This window comes from Trichosurus vulpecula, unplaced genomic scaffold (assembly GCF_011100635.1).
Source record: "Trichosurus vulpecula isolate mTriVul1 unplaced genomic scaffold, mTriVul1.pri scaffold_140_arrow_ctg1, whole genome shotgun sequence".
Classification (NCBI taxonomy): domain Eukaryota; kingdom Metazoa; phylum Chordata; class Mammalia; order Diprotodontia; family Phalangeridae; genus Trichosurus; species Trichosurus vulpecula.
In genome coordinates, this window is record NW_023494424.1 from 19,515 (window position 1) to 27,610 (window position 8,096).

At 35.9% G+C, this 8,096-nt stretch overlaps 1 pseudogene; it reads left to right on the forward strand.

Moving 5' to 3' along the window:
• The first annotated feature begins 7,222 nt into the window (after positions 1 to 7,222).
• On the forward strand, positions 7,223 to 7,913 carry LOC118833294 (annotated as a pseudogene).
• Positions 7,914 to 8,096: the final 183 nt, after the last annotated feature.

Genomic DNA, 8,096 nt, shown 5'->3' on the forward strand with positions numbered 1-8,096 from the left:
TGTCCCTTCTCCCCCACGCTGGGAAACTCAAACTGTCCCTTTTTCAGATCTATGCATTTTTTGAAATTGCCTTAGTGCCAAATACCATAATAAATTCTGACTTTATCTTAAACATGAAATTTAGGAGTAACACATTTCATTAAACTCTAAGGGGAAAAGATCCCTGTTTTCTTTCTTATCTCTCTTCACTTTCCAAATTTGGCCAGAATAGGAATGAAGGGAGAAAGAGAGCATTTTCTTATTTCAACAACTTCCACAACAAAGAGTCACATAACATATTCTCTTCACACAGAGACACATAACACAAAACAGATACAGACAGAAAATGACAGGACGCACAAAAGGGATTTCTAGAAATCTGGCATTTTTCGTTTCCCTTTCTACTTTGGTAACTCCCAATTAGCTAGTCTATCCCCTATTGGGTTATTGTCATCCATCCCTGGGCTGTGGCTCACAAGATCTCACCCCAACCCCAATATCATGCTTAACGGATCTATGTACCATAGGAACTTTTCCTTCTGGAGTAAGACATATTTTTAAAATGTTCCATATGGAAAAGGCAGACATTGGCAAGTGTTCTGGTCCATCTTCCCTTAATCTTTTACTCATCTGTTTTTCAATAATCTCCCATCTTTCTAAATCACTTGTACCTTCTTGTTTTTGCTCTTATGTTATATAAAAACCTCTTCCTGTTGAAATTTTTCTTAATATTGCAGATACAGATCCCTATCCTTAAACTCTATCTGCCCCATAGTTAAATTTTCTAAATCTACTTTTCTAACTCTCTAAATCTCTAAAATTTCTACAATCCCCCATTAAGCCCAGTGATAATTAATCCTCTTACCCCTTAGTGAATCGGTTCCGGAGCCTTTATAGGTAAGACATTACTCCATCCGGGCTTCATGTCCCTGTTCCCAGCGCCAAACATACCAGCAGTGGCGTGAATATATGATGAAGTAATGGACACAAAAAGACAAGGCATGGGGCTAGGCGAGTCGTATAGTCAAGCTACAGACTGATTTTAATGGAGTTACTGACAGTATTTTATACAGGTTAATTGCTGAGTCATCCAGACTTCAAAGAAGAGTACAATAAAGCATCGGTTAAGTTTTTTATCTCCTTGTTCCTAGGAGTGAGACACTATTTTTCCTCAAGACTAACCAAATTGAGACATTTATGTTCTTTCGCATTTAGATAACCAGACTGAAACATTTCTGTCATCACCCATGTGGGTAATCAGCTACAAAGGCAGGTTCTCTTTGCCAGGTCTTCTTATCCTAAAACTGGCCTTGCTGTGCATAGGTCCATTTTCAATTGACCCTGCCTTACAGAGGTCTAAGAGGCCTAAACAGGATATAGCCAGCTCCCCACACATTTTACATATTGTTTTCTTGGTTCTGCTTATTTCACTCTGCATCGTCATGGAAATCTTTCTATACTTTATTGTTTCCATCCCATGAATATTTTCTAACATTCCATTATATTCGTGTATTACAATTTGTATAGCCATTCCCCAATTGATATACTTCTACTTTGTTTCCAATTCGTTCCTATCACAAAAAGTGTTTTTATACGTATTTCATTGTATATGGGTACTTTCATCTTTTCAGTGGCTTCCTTGGGTTATAAACCCACCAAAGAAATTGCTGGTACAAGTGGCATGGACATTTTAGTTGCTTTGCATTATTCCAACCATCTCACAGTATCACCAACAAGATATTAATGTGCCTATCATGCCACATGTCCTGCAACATTGAATATTGCCATTTTTGGTCATCTATGTCAATTTTCAGGTTGTGATTTAAAACCTCAGCCCTGTTTTGATGTGCATTTCTCTTATTAGTGATTTGGAGCATTCTTTGACATGGTTGCAAATACTCTGAAATTCTTTGAGAACTGTTTGCTCATATCCCTTGACCACTTATTTTTGAGGAATGACCATTACTTTTATAATTATTGATTTTATATCTTGGATACCTAACCCTTATCAGAGAAAAGTGAAAGCAAAATTTTCCCCACCCAGTCACTTCATTTCTCATCTTAGATGAATTAATTTTGTCTTTGCAGAAGTATTATCAAAGTTCTGCATTTTACAACTTCCTCTATCCATTGTTTGGTAATGTATGCATCTGTTCACCATAGCTGTGACAGGTATAGGATCTGCTTCTCCCAATTATTTCATAGCCTGAGTATTAATATTAAGTTCATGGATCCATATAGAATGTAGTGGAGAATATGGTATAAGGTGTTGATCTACACCTAATACATAAAAGACTGATTTCCAGTTTTCCCAGAAGTTATCAAATAAGGATTTTTTCTTAGGTAATTTATGTTTTCCACTTTATCAGATATTGGGATCTTGTGTTCTTTGTTTCTGTTGCTTCCTTGTCTAGTCTGTTGCATTTATGTAGCTCTATGTCTTTTTGCCAATACCAGATAATTTTGAGGCCTGTTGCTTTATAATATAGTTTGATTTTTGGAAGTGCTAATTTTCTTTAGTTCCTATTTGTTTTTATCATTTCCCTTAATATCCTAGATCTTTTGTTTTTCCAATTGAATCTTTTTTTTTGAAGATCTATAAAGTAAGTTAGTTTGGTAAGTTGATTTGTATACCATTAAAAATGTACAATAACTTGAATTAATGTCATGTTATTATTTTGAAACAGCCTGGCAATGAAAATTGAATATTCCTCTAGGTATTTGAGTTTTTCTTTATATCTTTGGGGAGTACTTTGTAATTGTAATTGAATTTATGCAAGTATTTTTGTACGTTTTGATAGACCCTCCTCAGATTTGGTTTAATTTTTTTTGCAATTTATAACAGGGTTTTTAATGAGATTTCCTTTTCTATTAAGGTTTTTATTTTTAGATTTTATTAATATTGTATAGAAACATTGTTGAGTTTTGAGAGTTTATTTTGTAGCCTGAACTTTGTTGAAACTATGAATTGTCTGGCAATTAGTATCTTTGCTGATCTCTAGGATTTATCAAGTATATCTTCATATGATCAGAAAAGAGGTATCATTTTATATACTCTTTACCTATCTTTGTGGCTTTAATTTATTTCTCTAATTTTATTACCCTTGCTAGCATTTCCAGAAATATACCAAATAGTAGTGAGAAGAGTGAGCACCCTTCCTTCTCTCTAGTATTTACTGAGAAAATTTCTGGTATATCTTCTGGGCACATGATGCTTGCTTTTGGTTATAGATAGGTGCTTTTCGTGAAATTAAAAAAGGTCTGTCTGTGCCTAAATTTTCATAAGGTGTTTTTTTTAGCGTAAATGGTGCTACCCTTTGCCAAAGATGTTTTTTTCTGTCGTTGAAGAGAATCATGTGATTTGGAGTATTTCAGTTTCTAATATCATCAAATAGATTGATTTTTCCCCCTAATGTAGAACCATCCTTGCATCCCTGGTACGACTCCCACTTGGTGATAATGAATGATTTCTAGGGTAATATGCTATAATCTGTTTGGCATGTTTTTGTTTAAATTTTTTGAGGCAATATTCATTAATAATTTTGGCTTATGTTTTTCCTTCTGTTTTTGAACCTTCCCTGTTTTAGATATTCAAACACTGTTTCTCGCATTAAAGGATTCTCGTAGGGTGCTTTCTTTCTCAATTTGTGGAATAGTTTTGATATATTGGTGTTAATGATTCTTTAATAGTTTGGTGTTTCCTCTATGACTCTATCAGGTCAAGGAGTTTTTCCTTTGGTAGTTCCTTTGCAGCTAGATTAATTTTATATTTTGAGATTGAGTTATGCTAGATCTCTGTCTGCCCTTTTCATAACTTGATTATTGTATATTTTTGAAGCCCTTCCTCTATTCCTCTGTATCTTTTGTATTTTCAGTTTTGTTTGCACATAACTATGTATAACAAGTTCTGGTTATTCTTTTGTTCTGGATTTGTGTTTTATTGTGCTTATTTGCTATTTTATAGATTTGATTTTTCTGTTCTCTTTAATCTGATTACAAATTTATCCATTTTATTATTCATTTCATGAAGCAGATTTTGCCTTTATTTATCTTTTCCATATTTTTTCCTCATTTGTATATTTCTCCTCTGATTTTTAATAATTTTCTTTTGTGCTTCATTTAGCTTTGTTTATTTCTTGGCATTCTAATTTGTTAAATTCATATTCAGTTGATTAATCTTTCTTTTTGTATTTTGTTAATGTAAATTTTTAGCAATATGATTTTCCCCTAAGGATTGCTTAGACTACATCCCCAAAATTTCAGTGCAATGTTTTATCATAATTATTTTTATATAATTATTAATTGTTTCTATTATTTGTTCTTTGACCCAGTTGTTATTTAGGATTTAATTTTTAAGTCTCTTTTTTTGTCCATGTGTTTTATTTGTGGTCCCTTAACCAGTGACTATTTTTATTGTGTCATGCTTGCACTCTTTGTCTCTGTCTCGGTTTCTGTCTCTGTGTCTCTGTCTCTCTCTCTCTGTCTCTCTCTCTCTGTCTCTCTCTCTCTCTCTCTCTCTCTCTCTCCACACACACACACACACACACACACACACACACACACACACACACATGTACACACACAGCCACTGTTAACCTGACCAGAGGTTTGGTCTTAAATGAAACAAACAGAATTATGTTGTATATGTGCTTTTTATTCTTTTTAAGCTAGAGAAAACAAATGCATGGGAGTCAGAATAATTCTGAACTCAAGGAAGGGACACTTGAAGGGTACTTTATACCCTTAGAGCATGTCCCCCTCCCCTTCTGACTCCAGATGCCTGTGTCAGCCAAAATTATAGTTTCCATATGTGTTAGCCATAAACATGTGAATGTCATATGTTGACCTGAAACTTTGGTTAAAAGAGGCAAACAGGCTAAGTGGTATATAAATTCATATTATTCCCTTAAAGTTAGCAGATAAGTGCAATGCACAGAGCCAAAACATAAGTTCTAACTTAACATAGCTTCAAAAAACATAAGTTCTAATAAAAGAATGACAAGCTTTTTATATGTTTTAGGACAATTCCAAGCTGTCTGTGTCCCTCAGATTTATGGTCTCCATATGTGTTTAACCATACCGTGAGAGAGGAAGTTTCTTAGTTGAATAAGTTGTAACTACGATAAGAGAAGACAATTGAGAAAGCGTCAATTGGAAATTATGATCCTAGGATATCTGTGTTTCCCCTTTAGAGCATATGTCTATAGGATGTCAAAGTAAGCCTAGGCATCCTGTCCTTTAGGGGTTACAAACAGGAAGAATGCTATTGTTCAGCCTCATCTGCTCTTACAGTCGCTGACACAGGAAAGGGCATTTTTCGAGCAAAGCAAAGCATGTCTGGTTGATTAGTTCAGGCTCTGGCATTTCTTGAGGTTCAAATGATCTGAAATGATTGTCACATAAAGCAGGAATAGTATAGGGTCCATAAAGCAATAAGATAAGGGAGGTGTCATAGTCCTTAGAAGCCACAGATTGTAGGGTGTAATGGTTTTTTACTCTCTTTTTCTTTCATGATATATGCCTATCTATGTATGTGTATAATCTCCTGGTACTTTATAGCATTTATTGATTTATTTCTGTTCCCACTTTGCTGTCCAGAGTATAATGGGCAAGAAACCCATCCCTCAGTTTGTCCTAAGCCTTATCACAGACCTGAAAAACAGTTGGCATGAGGGGCAGCAACTCAAAATTGGAGATATCTTTGGAGACAGAGAAGTCATCATGGCAATTAGTGATTTAGAGCAACTGATGCTTACTTCCTGACTGATAATTCTTCCACTAGTGAGCTTATAGGAGATATTCAACAAAATAGCCTTTATACCTTGAACTTGACCTTTCAGATAAACAAAAACTAAACACCTTGAATCAGATCTGCATTCTACTTGTTGAACAGTCAGCCTTTGTACTCCAGAAGCGAGCATCCTGGGACCCAGCGTTAGCAGTTTGGCTGATGTAGGATTTGTTGTGTAATGTTTACTTTCTATATCTGTTAAATGGCCCCTTTAGTCCATTACAACGATTCATTTGAGCCATACCATCTAACAGCAGTGAATAATGCAAGGGCAGGGAGGCTAATCTCTACTAGGTTAACATACATTTCTATATGTGACCAAGTTAGGGAGAAATGCATATTTATTTAATTCATTTATTAATAAATACCTCTGAGAGGATCACACTCCAGGATTACATGAATTGTATTTGCACCACACACAACACATATCATGCTATAAGTGGGTAGGAGTGGGTGGTACTACTTAGTTCAGTAGCAGCAGAGATCATAAGGAATTCTAACTTTATACTTGGTCTGGCCAAGTTCTAAGAGTTTCCACAAGCACCTGCTTCAGCCTCCTTCAAGAGCATTGGAACAAATTGTTCTCATCCACCCATTCCAAGGGAAGTCTTCACATGCTTCAAATGGACATAGTGGTGAGTGATCCCTTTTACTCAGGACTTCTTTTTTTATTAATTAATTAATCAAGTTTAGTTTTAGTTTACAACATTCAGTTCCTCGAGTTTTGGAGTTTCCAATTTTCTCCCCTTCCGCCTCCTCGCCCCTCCCCACCCAAGACGGCATGCAATCCCATATAGGCTCTACGTATGCCTTCACACTAAACTTTTTCACAATAGTCAAGTTGCAAAGAAGAATTACAACCAACGGAATGAACCACAGGAAAGAAGAAATAAAACAGAAACAAAAACAAAAAAAGAGAGAAGGAAAGCAAATGGTTTGCTTCAATATGCATGGAGACTCCATAACTCTTTCTCTGGATGTGAATCACTTTTTCCATCATGAGTCTTTTGGAGTTGTCTTAGAACCTTGCATTGCTTAGAAGAGCCAAGTCGATCAGAGTTAGTCATCAAAGATACCATGTGTCTGCGAGTGTGTATAATGTTCTCCTGGTTCTGCTCTCTGTTTTAAAATTTTAAGACAATATTCATTAATGACATTGGCTTATAGTTTTCCTTCTCTTTTTGAACCTGGTTTAGGTATTCACGCAACATTCCTCTCATAAACGGAAGCTAGCAGGGTGCTTTCTTTCTCAATTTGTGGAATAGTTTTGATATACTGGTACTAATTATGCTTTAATTGTTTGGTGTTTCTCTTATGAATCTGTCAGAATAAGGATTTTTTTTTCATTTTGTAGTTCCTTTACAGCAAGATTGATTTTGTGCCCCTCCCTCCGACCTGGGAGCCACCCCCCAACATCTTGGTCCTGGCACTAGCCGCCCAGACTCTGGCACTATGGTCATGGTGGAGGGGACGGCAGTGCTGTGGGCAAACACGCCCGCCACCAAGGCCCAGGATTTCTGTAACTGGCCTGAGGAATCCTTTGATGAAATGGATACCACATTAGCTGTTCAACAGTATACTCAACAGAGCATAAGGGTGCTCCAACATTGACAAAATTCTTGAACCATCTGAAGGCCAAGATGTAGGTGTATGGAAATGTGTACATTTAAGGCAATTCTGCCTACAGCTAAATGGCCTTGCTGTCAAACTTCAGAGTGAATGCCATCCAGATACATGTACTCAGATGATGGCAACTGAGCAATGGATGTTTCTTTGTGCAGCTCATAAAACTCCAAAAGAGTGTCCAGCTGTAGACTAGACTAGACACACGCTTGAAGGTGTGGCATGTCTTCTGAATAGCGATAAACATTTCCCTAGCAGAGTTAGCATAAAGGAGTCCTCTGTAGCCAAACTAGGATCAGTTTGCTGTAGGATTCGCAGAATATTTTCACATGCTCATTTTCATCTTCAGCAAATAATAGTATGAGAATGAAATATTTTTGTGTCAACGATTTACTAAATTTGTGACGAAAACTAATTTGATGTCTAAGGATAACCTGATTGTACCAATTTTGGAAGAGGAAGTACAGAACTCAGTGTCTGGGGAAAGTGAAGCATGATGAAAATCATACATAAAAATGTACTGAACACATAATTAACATTAATTATATGTAGTTTATATCATTTTAGACACTTCAGTCATATATCCATATTATGGCTTCTTTGTTTAGTATAATTTTGTATGCTGCGTGTTGCCTTTTAAAATGGGAAAAACTTTAAGTTATTCATAAGCTGTATGTTCACCAGTGTGGCACTCAGGGTTTTT